The sequence below is a fragment of the Physeter macrocephalus genome, chromosome 1 (genome assembly GCF_002837175.3).
Source record: "Physeter macrocephalus isolate SW-GA chromosome 1, ASM283717v5, whole genome shotgun sequence".
In the NCBI taxonomy this organism is placed as follows: domain Eukaryota; kingdom Metazoa; phylum Chordata; class Mammalia; order Artiodactyla; family Physeteridae; genus Physeter; species Physeter macrocephalus.
Genome location: NC_041214.2, coordinates 81089690 through 81105088, shown reverse-complemented (window position 1 = coordinate 81105088; position 15399 = coordinate 81089690). Strand labels below are relative to the sequence as shown.

Here is a 15399-nt window from a genome sequence, read left to right as displayed (position 1 = left end):
TCATTGATTCTAATTGTTTGTATATTTGAACTGAAGAATCCCTAGTGAATTTTAGAAGGAAGAGAGGATGCTTACCTTTCACATGGGTATGAAATAGGAGTATAAATCATACATCTTGCACCTTATAACTACTTCATTCCTAAGAAGACAGTACTCTTGTTGGCCCAGGGCTGGCTTCTTTAAACTGCCATACAGTTGTCCTCTGCAGCAGAACTCCAAGAGGACTGTGATGTTCCATGTTTGTGGACTTTAACCCAAGACTTTAAGAGGAGCATAGAATAATTCTGCCAAAGTCACACAGTTATATTTTCTTTCACTTTACCAGACCACTGTATCTATCAGAATCCATGATCTATTTTTTGGTATTTAAATGTTACTCTAACCTAGAAAGTAGATATTTCTTTATTAAGGCAAATGCAAATGTAATCCCTGTATTTCTTTTGTATTTAAAACATCAAATGTATATTTTTAAGACATATATATTAAAGAAAATTTTTTATTTATGCAAGGAATTTATAACCAGGTGCGGGACCTAATTCTACAGCAAAAAAAAAAAAAATCTGATTTTATATTTCATAGATGGTCTTTTAATATAAAGATGTTTTAGTACAAACAACAGTTTTTAAATTTATGACTAATGAATACATTTTTCAGAATGTTATTATTTCTACTTATTTATGTTTACATATCAAACATTGCAACTTACCACCAGATGCTAGGGTCTTACTTTGTCCTGTTTTCTATAAGATGCCTTAAATAAAAGAACACACCAGTGAAAGGGGAGATACTTCCCAAACTGCCTGAGGCGATAACTAAGTTGGATCATCAAAGAAGGAAAAAAAAAAAATCTCAACTTGATTCCACACCAGGACCAGCCATAGAAAATATTTGGGGCTTGTTGGTGGGTGGGACACAGGAGTGGGTTTGAGATAATCTAGAGAAGGTGGTGGCTATGGTGAAAACAACACAGGCTTTGGAGCCAGGAAGACTGGGCCCCGAATCTTGACTCTGCCACACTGGCCATGTGTCATCTGAGCCTCAGTTTATTCATATGAAAAACAATAACATTAACCTCACAGAGTCTTTGGGAGGATTAGAACTAATAAGTTATGTAAAGTGCTTGGAACATAGTAGATGCACAATAACTAGCACGTCTTATGATGAGGACCGTTTGGATATATTTGCATGCAGATACAATTAGACAGTGCTCACAGTGTATTTTTGTTGTTGTTCTTGTGTACTGACATCTTAAAAGGCATTTTAGCAATCCTTCCTCCACAAGGTTGCCACATGGGGAGACGGGAGAGGCACGCTCGTTCCTCTATTCCATAAAACTTTCTGTAGCACCTGTCCTAAAGCACACTAGAGAGATCATCACTCTTTGTACATACTCAGCATATCACCATTGATAATGAAGAGCAGAGCACTCTACTAGGAGTAGGGAGACCAGTGATTTAGTCCTGACTCCATCCCAAAAGGGCTCTGTGACCTTGGGTCAGTTGCTTCCTCTCTCTGGGCCTTAGTTTCCTAGTTTTAAGATGAAGAAATCAGATAAGATTTCTTCTGGCAATCTTCTAGTCCTAAAACTGTAGTAGGCGCCCAAGTCTATGATTTTCTGACCTAAGTATCAGTTCAAGAGGAAGAAAACCTATAGAAATTACTAAGCTGGTGGGAAAGATTAAATGTCCATCTGGTGTCTGAAAAACTATGATACTGACCTGAATTTCATATGTTCTCTTAAAAGTGAAAGTCAAAGGAGATCAGTTCAAGTTCCTTTCTCTGTGACCAATGACGGATTTTCACACAAACTTTATCATAAACACCTAAGACTATCATTTGTAAATATATCTCTAGTCCTGGCACTGTGTGCAGCATCCAATATTTTTCTGTTCACTCTGCTGACCAAGGACTTATATGAGTTGGGATTTGGGGTATAGTCTGTGGTCATGGATCCTGTTTGCATCCATTGAGGTCACCAACCTACACACAGCCCCAAATGTCTTTGGTGAGTGCTCTCTTGCTGTGATAAATTCCTCCTTATAATTGAGCCAATAAATAAGTTTAAAACACCCAACTTCTAAATCTGACCAACCATGGAATGGGCCACCTTGGGAGATAGAAAGTTCCCAGCCTGGAGATATCTAAGAAGGAGTATGATGGACACTTTGTTAGGGGTGTTATGTTGGAGATTCAGATATGGTGTGATCTCTAAAGACCTTCTGAACCCAACAATTTTATGATTTTCTGATCCTACCTAATCTTGTCAGGCTAATTCTGGAATGTGGGTGATGGATTTTATATTTACATTAAAAAAAAAAGAAACGAGTTTTTCAACCCTACTGAGGAAGAGAGAGAGGCCAACTCTGCACATGGGCTAACTGAGTCTTTTAAGACTAAAGACACCAATATTCCAGGTTTCTGAGCCATGGGTTATAAATTTTGATTAAATATGAACAGCAGCAGTGTGCAAAAAAGTTCAGTAGAGGTAACTGACATGCCCAAACCTGGACTTGGCACACAGGAGGGGGCAAGATCACCTAGCTGGTATTTGCTGTTGGTGCCCGACCCTTACCTGCCTGCCCACTTCTTCCTGGATCCTCCGAGAATCCCGGGACCTGGCTTGGTTTGTGCCCAGCTCAATGCCCATAACTCAAAGAATTGTTCTCTAGTTTAATCCAGTCCTCCTTCCCTTGGCATGCTGCCTGCTCCAACTCAGAAGTTAAAGGTTGCACTTCCTTAAAATGTAGTATTTCCCAACCGAACCTGCATCAGTCAACTGATTAGTATAACTACACATGCATTGCTCAAGGCACAGAGCTGGCTAATGATCACTGGCTTGGTCTTGTACCAGGCTTGTCTTTCCCTCCAGTGGAGAACTGACCACTTGAAAAACGGTGCATAGGAAGGTCTAAAATACAACGGGGAGAAGACCGTGTCGAGCTGTCATAGCCTCTGGAGGCAGCGTTTGCAGCATCTGGCCAGATATGGTAAGGCGGTTGAGTCCTGGTGTGCACGGTGGGGTATGGAGAGTGATTCATGAGTTAAAGAATGACACGGTAAAGGAGCCACTAGAGAGGTTTCCTGCCCTAACTCTCGTCTTGGGCTCTCTACTCGGCCCTGTGGCTCTTCCCACCCCTCAGTTTTCTGATTCCCATGCCTCACCTTGGGTGCGTTGATTTGCTGGCTGGATGAAGGAGTGCAGTCCGACGCTGGCAGGCATGGCAGCTTGGTCTGTGTGGATCAAGAAGGGTTCGGAATCTTGGCAGGACTCACCCTGACTTCAGGTGGAACCCAAGACAAAGGAGAGAGCCCCATCCCTAGAAGGACTGGACCTGAAAGGCCAGGTCCATGCTCACTGATGCCAGGTGGGGTGTTAAGGCCTGGCTTGCTCCTCTCTTCTCTCTCAGGAATCACAAATGGGTGGTAATATCACTAGCTGGAGAGCAGCACTCACATTCCTGCTCCTGTCTGGAGTTGCACTAACCTTCTCTGTTTGAAAAAAGACTATTTGGCTCTAAACTAAAATATAAGACTCACTAACCATCCTCCTTCCAAAGAATACAAACTTACCTCTTTCTTTCTTCTCTCTCCTCTTCCTTCTCTGTCTTCCTTTTGGTTGTTTAGGTTATAATACATGTTCGCAGGGGATTTAAACGTTTAATGTGGTCACCAGAGAAGCCCAAACATAAGGGTTTTGAATCTGTTGGGGAAAAAAGGGAAGTGATACTGGCTGTGGGGTGAGGGTGACATCAAAGAGAAGCTGTGTTCTGTTCCCGACAGCATGGCCAGTATTTTTTACTCCAAGAATAGGATTAAACAACAGAGCTTTCCAGGAAAAGAATGAATTTTTCTTTTTTTCTTTCTGGGTTTTTTTTTTTTTTTTTTTTTGGTCCTTCTACATTCTTTTCCCAATCCATTCAGAAATGTGCATCTACATTTGATACCCAGAGACCCATTTCATTTTGTGCAGAGGCCTAATGCTGTTGAAAACTTGTACTAAAACTATAATTAATTAAACAATAGTATTCAAATGCTTTTAAACTCACTGTGTTTATCCTCTGAACAACACAACAGAGTTTGAAGGGAAAAGTATGAATATTATCCCAGGTTTTTGGGAAAAGCAGGGCCTGAAAGTGAAATGCCTTGTTCAGGGTTGAACACCTGACAGATAGAAGCATCAAAACATCATCACTCTTTTGACATTAGGCTCAGTGTGATTTTTACTACATCTCACTGCCTCTTCCCACAAAATAATCTTTTAAGATTAAGTCTTTAGACTCTAGAGTTGAGTCCGTGGAGTTACTAAAAGGACTCAGAAAAAAGGAGCTTTGAAAAAGGTTATATTCTCATTCTTCTTTCTCTGCACAGTGTCTGGGAATCAAGGGAAAGGATTATTTTTTAAGACTGCTTTGAAAATTGGCTGGCCTACAATTACTTGACTAATGCCAGTAATAAAATCCTGTATATCAAAACCATACTATTTTTGGTTTTTCTTGGCTCATTACTTGTCTTAGCTGAGTCGCCAGCTATGTGCAAGTTTACTAGTAGAGAGGTTTTCTGGGAGCAATGACCAGTTATGTGGTTTCTGTTGAGATCCAGGAGAAAATTTAGGCAGGTCCATATCTGTTATCAGGGAGAGGCACCAGTTAGAGCACGCTCCAAGCCAGTCGGCACTGCCCAAGAGCTTTGTCTAGCAGAGTCTAGACTGATCACACCTGGATCACCTCTGGAATACTAGGGAGAGAAGTGATGACTATTGATCAGAAGCTGGGTCTGCTGCCATGGGCAATCAGGTTCTTGAAGAAAACTAAACAATTTAGGGTGCCTACTCGTGGAAGAAAGTTTCTAGTTCCTATCAGGGTTAAGGTCCTCCTCTCTCAGTTATTATCAGCATCTTCACATCAGTCATTGGTGGGACCTTGGAGAAATAGAGGTAGGATGACCAGTGCACTCAGCTAGGAGCCTGTTTCTCTCCAGGCTCTGTGTGGTCTCAGACAAGTGATCTGCCTTTGTGGGTTTTCGTGTCCCCATCTTAAGGGTTGGACTACATAGTCTTTGACATTTCCAGGCCTGACATTCTTTGGCTCTATCTAGAATATCAGATTCTGGTCTGTACATGTTTTACCAAGAATGTTAAAAAATCCTCAAACTTCTTGTCTTGCCTTTGGTTTGCCTCTCTCTTCTCAGGGTTGCCAGGGTGACAGTGAGCAGAGAAGCAGCACCTTCTCCCCCACAGTAGTCAGAGGTCTCACTGTGGTCACCCAGCACCCGCCTCCCAACCTCCCCAGTCACCGTTCTACCAATGACCTTAAGCTCTGGCAAATAAAATGCACAGGCACGACAGGAAACCCCTTATGCAGAGGGCTCTCACTTTAGAGAGGAGAAAAGGGAGCCACAGGGAGGGTGAGACGCAGTCAGTTCCTGAGATGGGCCAGGACTCCAGCCCAGACACACTGACATCCCAGTTGAGTGTCTGTTTCATGGCACCAAGCAATATTCATGGCTGAATATTTCTTTTTTTTTTTTAAGCTCTCACTTGGATACGGTAATATCTTCTGTTCACGATTCTCAGAATCCAGAGGATTACACTTCCTAACTTAAATCAATTTCAAGTGACTATCTGCCCTACGTTCCTATCCCATATCCATTCTAACTCCTTCTTGTCGCTTCTCCGTCATTAGCTTTATAACCATAAGTGTTTCCAATTCTTTATCTTGTGGTTTTTTTTAGAGAAAAAAGATGTTAGGTAAAGAAAGAAAGAAATGAACAATACATATTAACAATTAAATAATTTCTGATTTGAATACTCGTTTAGTTAGTATACAAAATTAGAAAGCAAGTAAATGATAGTAAACTAAGACCTCTCGTTATCCCATCACTCAGAAATATCCACTGTGAACATTTTGATGAGTTTCCTTCCAGTAATTTTTCTATACATACACACACCTATTTACTATTTTTACCTTTTCATTGATATTTCAAAGAGGTTTTTAGGACTTATCATAATGATACAACTTTGGTCTTGTATCAGTTGTGTAAGATCTAATTCCGTATCACTTCTCTTTCCAAGTTGAACCCTAATTGTTACAGAGCATGTTGTTGGAACTCCTAAAACATGTCAGGTCTGGATTTTGGTACTGGCTTCCCCATCTAGACATATTCCAGAAATGAATTTCTTTTTCTATTCTTTTTCAACTCTGCTCAATGTTATGTGGCAGCCTAAATGGGAGGGGAATTTGAAAAAGAATAGAAAAAAAAAACAGAAATGAATTTTGAAGCATTGGACAGTATGTTTCAAAACATCTCCAGGGTTTTTAAAAAGTCAGCCACTGACTATTACGTTTCATATTTATTGAATATCTGCTATACATGTCAGACATTACTAAGTGATTTACACGCATTCTATTACTTAATCCTAACTCCCTGGGGGTAAGTACATCATAGTTCCCATTTTGTAGATGAGGAAAGTGGGGCTTAAGGGAGTTCCATGGCCCAAAGTTGCATAGCTAATAAGTGGCAGAGTCATGATTCAAGCCCAGGCAGTTTGGTTTCAGAATCCATGCTCTGGACTCAAAGTTAAGTCACTCACTAACACACCAAGCTGGAGGGGAGTCACCTATGGGTAGGAGGGCAGGGTCTCTGGGGCAGTCGCTCATACTGTGGGAATACATAACCTTATGAGACAGACCTGCTGAGGAAGGCAGCGGGTGTGCTGGGGTGAGTACTGGACTCCGAGACAAACAGGCATGGCCTCCAATCCTACTCTTCCAACATGCCAGCCATGTGACTCTGGACATGTCACTTTCCTGTCTGAGCATAATTGCTCTCAACTGTAAAAAGAGGATAATAAGATCTGTGTTAGAGGTGGTGGTGAGGATTAAGAATTATAACACGTAAAAGTACCTGGCATGTTTGCAGGCATATAGTAAATTCTCATAGAGTTTAGCTGAATCTGATTCTGAGCAGCAAGTTTCAAGTTGAGACCTGGTGTCTAGTCTTGGATCCAACACATTTGGTATGTGATTTTGAACAAGATAACTGGGGCCTTTCTAGGCCCAAGTTCCTCATCTTTCTAGGAGGTGGTTGGACTAGATGATCTCTACTATCCTGTTTAGGATCCTGGGCCTTCAGCTGGTCTTAAGAGGAAGGAATATGGCAGATGGTGTCTTCCATTCTCAAATCAATCTGAAATGAGGCCAGACTCTCAGAGAACACTATGTTGAGTGTTGCTCCTTAGCCCCTCTGGCTGGTGGATGTTCTTGACTAGATTCAAGCCCTTGGAGCTTTCTGAAATATCTGATGTCTGATGGAAATCTCAAATATTTCTTAGAAGGAAGGGGTGAGGCCTTTGATTGCCAGAACACTGTTGCTTTTATTAGCCCTTCTAGGAAAAGAGAGGTTTCCCAATGATGAAACAAAAGAACTCTGACTTGCTCCAAAGAATACAGTTGGGAAATCATAGAGCCAGATGATTTCTTGGGTCCCTATGCTTGATCATTTTGTGATTCAGCTGTAAGACAACCAGCTGAGTTTTAACCAAAGGGCTCCTAGATGCTGAGCACCGTGGAGGGTGGAGAAGTGATGTGTATTCACTCTAAAGATGCCTGCAGGGGCTTCCCTGGTGGCGCAGTGGTTGAGAGTCCACCTGCCGATGCAGGGGACACGGGTTCGTGCCCCGGTCCGGGAGGATCCCACGTGCCGCAGAGCGGCTGGGCCCGTGAGCCATGGCGGCTGAGCCTGCGCGTCCGGAGCCTGTGCTCCGCAACGGGAGAGGCCACAACAGTGAGAGGCCCGCGTACCGCAAAAAAAAAATAAAATAAAGATGGCTGCAGTCTGCCTCCACCCAAGAAACATAAGCCAAGAGTTGAAGAGGACAGACGGGTTTTGTCAGGACTTCACAAAAAGGATATCAAGGTTTCCCCCTATCTCCCTGGCCACTCCTCATTCATCTTGGCTGGTAAACTTCTTCCAAACCTCTGACCAGGAAGTGTCCTAAGGCTCAGCCATCAGACCTCTTCTTGTTTGTGCTCACTTCCCTGGGGATCTTATTCAGTTTCACAGTTTTAATAAAATCTGAAGAGTGACAACTCCTAAATTTCTATCTCCAGCTTCAATTTCTCTCTGGAACCCCAGACTCCGAAATCCAGCGGCCTGTTCAGTCCTAGTCTTTTGCCTGTGTATTTGGCTTCTCTGACTGAACATCTCCAAGCTGGAGTTCTCGGTGTTCCCCTGACTCTTTCAGATTTGTTCCACTTGCAGCCTTTCTTTTCTTAGTAAATAGCAATTCCACTTGTCACAGTGGTTCAGGCCAAAGAACCTGGAGCTGTGCTTGACTCTTCCTTCCCCATGACCTACATCCAAACTATCAGTGATACTACTGGCTCTGCCTTAAAAATATATACAGAATTTGAACACTGCTCACCATTTCCTAGTCCAAGCCACCATTGTCTCTCTCCAGAATTATTATCACGCCTCCTAAACAGTGGATATACTCCCACCTTGCCCATCTCAACAGAGCAGCCAAAGCTCTGCTGTGAAAATCAACTTTAGATTCTGTCCAAACCCTCAATGACTTTCCATCTCATCCAGAGTCATAGAAAGTTCTTCCAGTGCCCAGTGGGATGTGTACAATGTATGTCCCCTTCCTCCCTGTCCTCCTCTCCCACTGCTCTGGCCTCCTTCACTCTGCACCAGAGACACCAGCCTCTGTGCTGTTCCTCAAACACCCAGCGCACGCGGTGGCTCAGGGCCGTGGTGCTTGCAGCCTCTGCCTGCTGCTGTCAACCCGATACCCAAGCGGTCCTCTCTCTCGCCTCCTTTCTGCCTCTAGTATAACCTGCTCAGTGCACCTACACTAGCAGTCTGCCTCACTTTGCACCCTTACCCCTCACACATGCCCTGTCCCTCTTCTCTGTGTTTTTCCTTTTTAGCTTTTATTACCATAAAAACTAATGTTTTTATGGTAATAAAATAAACTCTATTCACTCTTGAGTTTATTGTCTGTTTCTCCCCGCTAGAAGACAGTAGAGCACAGAGTCTAGCATTCAGTAAATTTTAGATAAAAAAGTGGGTGGGTGGCTGGCCAAAGGCCTCGTGGAGGAGCGTGGGTTTAAGAGATGCTCTGAACCATGGGGAGGACCTGAATGACCAGAGGCTGAGAAGGGAGTGCCCAGGAGAGAGAAACACTGGGCAAGGGCCTGGTGGGGACCAGGGGGATGGGGAGGGTCAGACTAATGGACTCGTTCTCTGTCAGTCTATACCTTCCTGTTTTTATTTCTTCCAGGATACCTATTGTCTGTCTTTTAGTATGTGGCAAAAATCCCATGGCTGCTTGGTATAATAGAAAGCTCATGGATAGAATTCAGAGTCATAGACCTGAATCTGGAAGTGTGACCCTGGACTAGCCACTTAACCTCTTTAAGCCTCTGCTTGCTCATCTGTCACAGAAGGATAACAACACTGGCTTGTGTTCTCATGGGGCTGTTGTGAAGATCAAATAAGGTGATGGATGGGAAAGTGCTTTACACTCTGAAAGCGGGATGATTGTAGGGGATTAGTGAAATGCATGAGAATGTCGCTGAAATAATCCCAGTGGCAAGGAAAGGGGAAAGGAGGCTCCAAATTGGTGATGAATTCAGAAATCTTTCATGAGGGCTTTCAAGTATGGGAGAGACATGGAAGGCAGGATTGGAAGATGTGCCTTCCTGAAGACATGGATAGTGTCCAGATGAGGCGCTATTTATCCCCTGTGCTATTGGTAAATAACAATTCCATTTGGTACACTCACTCAGGCCAAAGAACTTGGAGACATGCTTGAATCCTGTTATTCCCTGTACACCAGGTTCTGGGAATTACTTCTTTTTTCATCCTTACATACATTTGGAAGTTGGGTATTATTCCCCCTTTCTTTAGAGCTAAGAAAACTGAGGCTCAGAGAAGTTAAGTAACTTGCCCAGAGTCACACAGGTATTTGGCGTCAGAGCCAGAAGAAACTAGCTTTGTTTTAAGAGTCTGTGCTCTTTCCACAGGCTGCCTTTTCAGAGACCTAGATGCAACTAATTCAGCAACCAACAGCGCTGCCTCAGTCACCTGAATTTGGGCAAGTGAATAATACTCGAGTCTAACATCAAGGGTCCAGGCACATAACAGACTCTGAGCTGTTAAATGTAATTCAGAAAGTGAAAAGGAAGGTCCATGTGCCACCTGTGAATCTAAACCCTTCTCTAGGCCACTGCCTTGTGCTATGAATGTACAATGTATGGCAGTACATGGTAACAATTTAGAAGAAATCAGGATTTTGAGCTAAATTTTCAGCAGAGCATAAGAATAATATAGCTTATAGCAATGCCCTCTGGTCTTTCTAAGCATCAGAAAAAATTTTTAAAAGCGATGGTATAAGAAAAAACTTTTTGGATGGTTAACAACCCAGTCTAGATTTTAACCTATAACCCTTCTGCAGCAACTGGCCTGTTACCTGCCACATATGGGATTTAATCAATGTCCACTAAATATATGCAGGCATCTCCATGTGCATGTATACCATGTACGTAATAGGTGTGATTTTGGTCATTACGTATGTAAATTCATTTGGATGGATAATGGATTACAGATGGATGGATACTGGAGTCACAGGTCAGAGAAATGCCAAAAAAAAAAAAAAAGAAGAAGAAGAAAAGAACAAAGCCTGTAACAGTGCATAGGATGCTGATAGAATCCTTGCTTTAAAAGTTTATGCACTGGGAGATTGGGATTGACATATATATGCTAATATGTATAAAATAGATAACTAATAAGAACCTGCTGTATAGCACAGGGAACTCCACTTCGCTGTACAGTAGAAACTAACACAACATTGTAAAACAACTATACCCCAATTAAAAAAAAAAAAAAGTTTATGCACCTGAAAGTGTATTAAGCACCTACTGGGTGCTAGTGGTAGGGAAAGAGAGATAATCTCTTTGCACTGGCCTCAGATAATCATAAGAAACATATACAGACAATTTTAAAGAAGTGATTTTTATAGGTAAGAACTACTTGGATTTGGAGGCAAAGGAGAACCATTTTCTCTTTGGTGTGAAGCACCAATTAGAGTGTTAGGGGTGAAAGAGGCCTGGGGCATCTGGTGCATTTAGACATTTTAGACTGTAAAACTGAGCTGCATAAAGCAGGGTTACACAGTGACTCATAGACAGACTTTTAAATAAATAAATAAATAAATAAAAACAACCTTCTCCCTAGCCACCACTGCTTTCTGAAGGTGCTATGGAAACCTTGAAACATTTGTCTTTGCAAGGAAGCAGAAAACCCGGCGAGATAGTGTAAGGTCAAGAGCATGGGCTTTGGATTGAACTCAACCAGGCTTCGAACCCCCCTCATTGGCTTAGTAGCTCTTTGATCTCAGGGATGCTGTTTCCATTTGGAACCTCTGGGTCTTGGCTTATGAAATGAAGACCCCTGCCTATGTCTCCTGTCAGTATGAAATTAGATTATGTCACAAGGGGCTCAGCCAAGCTCTCAGGATCTCACGCCTCCCCACATCAAACACCCCCCTCAGCCTCTCACTTCCTTGGCACCCTTGGGTGCCTTCTCCATTCTCATCTACCACATTCAGGTGTTGGATCAGATGAGTTTCTGTTAAATGAGTCTAACTGTCTAGTCCCATTGTTTACCAGATGGCTGGGATAGCTGGACAGGATATCAAACAGTCTATTTTCTGCACATTTATGTTAATGAGCCATTTACTGTGCTCTGCCACATTTAATCCTCAAAAGCATACCTGTGAGCTAGCAGTTGCTTTCCTCTTTTATAAATCAGCATACCAAGGCAAGAGGCATAGAGAGAAATCATCTTAGACCTCTGGCTTGGCATCCAGCTTGCAGGGAGACTCTTGAAAGGCTTGACAACAGCTTTAAAAACCAGGCCCTTCACTATATTGGTGGCCATGAAAATCAAATGGAAACTTCCCAGTTTTCATTCCATGCATCCTCCCTCCTCTTTGCACTAAAAGCTTTAGTCATCTTATTTCTCTTTTTTGTTGTCTTTTTCCAATGTTGCCCTTCGAGGCTGAGGTCGTGACCCTCCTAAGAGCCTTAATCAAATCCGGAAGGCAACAGGACTACAGAGTCTTCTCTACCTGATTCCCAGACTGAACATGCACAAACAAAGCTGATGCTTGGGAATCCAGCCCTTGCTGCCTCAGGCCGTGTGGCTGGCTACGAATTTTTACCAGCTCTTGCCTGATGGGCTTTCTTTGGCATTTGACATACACGTCACTGGATCCATGGTACAGCCAATCTTTTTCTCTAGCCACTAATTTATATTTCTCCTGGAGGGCCTAGAACTATGCCCTACACAGCGGGTACTCACTGAGTTGCGGATGGTACCGCCAACCAGTGCGGACCCAGGTTACATCAAGTATTTCAGCAATTACACCAAATTGCTGGCCAGCCTTGAGGGTTTGGTCAGCCTCGTTCCCAGCCTTTCCCCTCAGAGAACCACAAAGCCCTAATTCTTAATAATGCAATTAAATTTTTGGAAACCAAGCCGGGTTTCATATTTAAATGTTGACTTTCACCACACTGCAAAGGTTGGCCAAATGCAGGAGTGACTGGAAGGATTTGGCAAAGAGATGAATTGGGATTTTCCATTTTTAGAGAAGCCGCCTGTGCTCAAGCACAGGTTATACTCCAGCCTCAGGGGTTCCCAGGGACCAAAGAGTGGACAAAGCATGAACCCGAAAATCAACATGCCTCATAGGGAATCATTAGTATTCTCAAAAAAAAAAGTAGAGGCAGAATTGAACTGTTTCCTCTTTGGAAATGCAACAACACCTACCGCTCAGGGCCATTGTGGAGATGAAATTAGAACATATATGAAAAGGCTAGCTTGGAGCCTTGCTCAGAACCAGGAGCAATGAATATATTTAGTTGCTAGCACTACAACATGGGAAAAGGCACTGGTCTGAAGTGAAATGACTGGGTTTTGAATTTCACACTGCATCTCACTAGCCCAGTTGGTGCCTTCCCATCCTGGCTCCCAATTGCCTCATCTTTCCAATTGGAATAATAATCACGGCATACTTCACAGGGTCACAAGGAGGAGCATTAAAGAATGACTGAGAAAGTTCTTTGCAAACTCTACAGCTTTCTAGGCAAAATAAAGCATTATTAGGTGTATACCTAACCTCTGTGCTTTTGTTTGAGCTCTTCGTTCTGTGTGAAATGCCCTCCTCCCCACACCCCCTCTTCTGAACCTGGCTGTTGAAGTTCTAACCTTCATTCATAAGGCAGGAGAGCATAATGACTAAGAGCAAAGTATTACATCACTAGGGTTCAAATCCCCATCTCTGCTGTTTGCTAGCTGTTTGACCTTAGTTAAGTTATTTTCTGTGCTTCAGTTTCCCATCTGTAAAGTGAGGATAACAGTACCACCCATTTTATAAGATTGTTGTGAGGATAAAGTAAGCTCACAAGTGTAAAGTACTTTAGAACAGTATGTACTAAGTCCCATGTATGTGTTAGCTCTTATTATTTCAAAGATGTATTACTTTGATGTTTATTTCAAGGATGCTTTCATTATTTTACATTATTTTATTATTATGTTCAAACTCCACCCCTCCAGGAAACGTTTTTAGATCTCTTAGTTTGAAGCAATCATGTTCCCATATTTAACCAAGTATATTGTTTGTAGCTCAGTGATGGCCCTTGTCATTGCTAGTGTCCAGTATATCTCTCCCCTGCACTGGCCTTATAGCCCTGAGTGACAGAGGCTTCCCTTCTCACCTCTATACACATGGCTGATGCACAATATTTGTTGACTTGCATGGAAGGTATGCAAAGTATACAGATGAATAAGCCTAACTATACTGGATGAGAGCTGATCGCAACTGTTACACGATACCTGTATTTTAAAGACTGAACACAACTGCAACCTTTAGCACCATACCTGACATATAGCATGTGCTCTGTAAATGTATTTACTTGGAAGGATGGAAAGATAACTAAAGGTGCATTAATTCCAATGGAAGGTTTCAGTTTATTGTGTCCCTCTCATTCAAAGCATGTATTAGATGACTAAGTTACTTATCACAGGTGCCAGGGCAAGATTAAGATACATATCAAGGAAAGTAAAAGTAGCTCCTGACTTTCAGGCACTCACATTCGGGAGGAGAGATGGTCCGGTTACTAAATAATTGCAGGGGTCACAGGTGCTAAACTGAGTAGGATGGAGCTGCACAGGAAAGTGCCTTCAGCAGCTCAGTCCCCACTGTAAGGCATGGACCCCCTCGATAGCAAATTGCCCAGGTATGTTCATTTGGGATGATTGCATCATCTTTTCAATAAGTAGGGAACCAGCAGAAAAGGTTCCAAGTTTCTGAAAGGAAGAGGGGAGCAAATTAGTTATGAGGATGTGGTGGTTTACATACAGCATATATAAAATATAAAATAAGAGACGTGACACCATGAGCCATACCTGTATAATTATGTCTCACATAGGCGATTTCTCAGTCTCCCCCATTTTGATGTCAAATGTTGACAAGACACTGCAAAACAAGAAAAGTGCTTTTCCAAAAGGGAGACCTAGTCTCCTATCAACTCCATTTCCACCAATGGCTTCACTTTAGCTCCCAGTTTTGCTATCAGTTGAGAAATGAGTTTGGACTGGAGTATTTCTAAGATCCATTCCACATTTACCATTTTCTATTCTATTTTTCAGTGCCTGGTCTGATATGAAAACCAATATTTCCTCCTAGCTTCAAATACTACCTCTATTTTGACGAATCCCAAATTGATATCTCCAAACCAGACATCTCTTTTGAGAGCAGATCTTAAATATCTAACTGCCTACTTGGACACTTACTTCAGAGACATCTCAAACATACCACGTTCAAAACTGAGTTCTTGACTGCCAGTAATTACCCACCTGAAAGTTCTTCCTTTGCAGTGTTTCTAACTCAGTAAATAGAAACACATCCACCCAATTGCATAAACTGGAAACTTGGGATTCATTCTTGATACCCTTCTCTCCTTTACCACCCACTCCTACTCAACCCAATCTCTTTTTCAATCTTGTCCATTCTACTACCAAAGTAGGTCTCAAACCTTCCATACCTCACCACCTGCACTGCTACCTCACCACCTGCACTGCTACCTCCCCAAGCCCAGCTACCTTCATCTCTCCCTGGGACTCCTACCACAGCTTCTTCAAGAATCTCCTCACGCTTCTTTCTAATTCATCTTCCACACAATAGCTGGGGTGCTTTTCTTAAAATATAAATCAGGGCTTCCCTGGTGGCGCAGTGGTTGAGAGTCCGCCTGCCGATGCGGGGGACGCGGGTTCATGCCCCCGTCCGGGAAGATCCCACATGCCGCGGAGCCGGCGGGCCCGTGAGCCTTGGCC

General features: G+C 42.7%; 1 long non-coding RNA gene across 22 annotated transcripts in view; it reads right to left on the bottom strand.

Annotated features, from left to right (window-relative positions):
* LOC114486608 (uncharacterized) overlaps nucleotides 1-15399 on the bottom strand; it is an 85026-nt gene that overhangs the window by 63530 nt on the left and 6097 nt on the right. For 17 of the 22 annotated variants that reach the window (XR_008617201.1, XR_008617197.1, XR_008617198.1 and 14 more), the window contains 6 exons: nucleotides 14473-14542; nucleotides 14158-14373; nucleotides 6689-6830; nucleotides 3571-3700; nucleotides 3163-3231; nucleotides 707-751 (listed from right to left, as the gene is read on the bottom strand). This is a non-coding gene — a long non-coding RNA (uncharacterized lncRNA). Of the gene's footprint in view, nucleotides 1-75; nucleotides 285-706; nucleotides 752-3162; nucleotides 3232-3570; nucleotides 3701-6688; nucleotides 6831-14157; nucleotides 14374-14472; nucleotides 14543-15399 lie in introns of all 22 variants that reach the window. The other 5 variants (XR_008617179.1, XR_008617194.1, XR_008617202.1 and 2 more) reach the window with 3 other exon arrangements.